We start from the raw sequence: 2,514 nt of genomic DNA on the forward strand, positions 1-2,514 counted from the left end.
CAAAGAAATTATTCCCAGATTGCTGAAAATTCCTGAGAATTCCTGCATCTGCACAAAAAAGAAATCAGAAATATAAGTATGTCTTGAGATGCCACAAAACACACTTCCAGATAAAATAATAGTTTGCACTTTTGCAGACCTTTCCATCTTCAAAGCGTTGGACATGCATCCATCATCAGAAAAATTAATGATCCTAAATATCATAAATGTTATTTTACTAAGGTTCCACTTCACCACCACTGTCAGATTCAGCTGTCACAGTTTAAGGGGGGATAAAACTATTATGTATGACACACAGACATAGGTTCTGTAGCGCACCCAGCTTTGACAAGCACATCACCAGCAAAAATTTTAGAAATCCTGGAACAGGGTTGGGATATGGAAAGAGTGAGTGCATTGCACAAATATTGACTGGTACAATATATTAAGACCAGGTGGTCTTGATGGGAGGGCTACAACCCCCTTATCTTCCCTCCCCTTGTAAATCTGCACTTGCTTTGAAACTTTACCCTTACAAGTTCTGAGTCCTTTATTAGAAGCTGAAGCTCAGCAGTGCAGAGGATTAGCCTTTATTGTCTTATTCATGGGCATGGCCTGTCTGAAGGCCCTTATTATCTAAAAGGTGCTTAGTGATGGCAGAAGTCCTATGGAGGTTAATTCCCAGAATACATCCACACATGGCAATGGACCACAGTGCAGAGAGTCCTGAGCAAAGCTGACAGCTGAGACAGTCACACTGCATACTGCAGCACTATGTAGAGAAGCTGTTAAGAACTCAAAAGCACCTGAGCGGTATTTCCATGGCACTGTACCCAACCAACTCAGCCCTAGCTCAAGTTCAGAGTCACCCTGATACAGCAATACTGGGTCAGTGCCCATCTCACAATCACTGCACCACCTCCCCAGCAGTGACATATGGCTGGGAACCACCTGCAGAACTGCCTTGTTACAGTATTCAGTGCTTCTGAACTGAATGCACAATAATGCTGAAAAGAAAGCAAAGAAGTACTCAACAGTTTTACATTTATCTTCTGTTACACGAACAGAGAGGGAGGCACAGTTTTATCTTTGGTCAAACTAAGCAATTCAAGTATCTCCTGCCTAATTTTAGGCCAAAAATATCAGAGCAACGTAGAAGCAGCTGATAAATCAAAAGCAGAAAATGAGGCATTAAAGCTCAGTTCAGGCCTTTCATCTTTATTACCCTCCTTTATGTGCATATGGTAGGTGTTCAACACTTCTCAAGTTTGTATGATATTTCCTTGTGCTTCAGGAGCTGTAGGGCTGTAGTTGTCTATAAAAAAGCAACCTAACAGTTTCCTGTGGCTGAGAGTTCAATGTGTTGTTTGTTGCCAGCTGGTTCATGGATACACTGAGCCCAAATACYGGCTTTAGGTAACCAGACTTACTTTAAACCACTTGCTCATAGGGTGAATTCATGTAGAGAGAGAATTCTGGCACAATATTTTATTTCTAACTTATGGCACATGATTCTTTTTTTTTCTAAACCAATATTAAAAACAGAAACTATAATAAGCCAAATGCAGACTGCATTTTTTTTTGAAAGCTGATACCAAACGTAACAGCAAATGAACCCTTCTGAAAGGTTAAAGTTGCTTTCATATAAAACATTTTCTACCAGGAAATGGAAGTGGAATGTTAAACTAAGCATTTAACTTGAAAGAACTGTGCACAGTCTCCAAGAGTTGCATTATCCTTTAAAGCAAAAAAAGCAAAAGGTTTTTATGAGCATACATAGCTCTAGTTTCATAAAAAGGGTATTATGGTGACATGGTAAAATGAATCCCAGTATTCTGGATGCTGCTTTTAACCCTCCAACAGCTTCCTCTGCACAAACCATTCTAGCATAAGGTTGCACAGTATGGCTGAATTCTTTTAACAATCTTGTTCCTTCCACTTCTCTCTGCATCCTCCTCTCTCAGTCATGTAGGCCTACTCCTTCCTATTCATCCCCCTTGGACATTCATATGGGAGCCAGTTCAGATCACTAAACCAGCAGAAAACTATTGATTTTTAATTTGTTGAGATAGATAGTTTTCTACCAGTTGGCATGGTGAACCAGCCTAGGGGTGACACAGATATCAGAGCTGATGCAGAAGCAATTGCTGAGAACAGGGCTGCTAGATTTGCTCTGAACCTCAAATCCCTGAAGTGTCTACTCTAACTAATGTGATTGCATCCTACAAATATAGATGCAGAGCCTATCTCAGATCATGGCACTGTTGTGCTAGCTTCTGCAAAAAGCTAATGGAAGAAAATGTGTACCATATAGATTCATTACCTACAGAGAAAAAACAAAGATGAAGGGTAAACAGACACACTGGAGGGCAGTATAACTTGCCCATGCTCACCCAAAGGACCCTTGGATGAGCACAGAGATTGATGCATCATGATACTAAGTGATCAAAGAATGTCTCTTTGCTAGATACATTCTTTTGTTTGGAAAAACAAAAAGGTCAACTTTAAACAGTTTCCTTGACTCTTGATTTTGAT

This window comes from Rhea americana, unplaced genomic scaffold (assembly GCF_003343005.1).
Source record: "Rhea americana isolate MKP2758 unplaced genomic scaffold, rheAme1 scaffold_44, whole genome shotgun sequence".
Lineage (NCBI taxonomy): Eukaryota > Metazoa > Chordata > Aves > Rheiformes > Rheidae > Rhea > Rhea americana.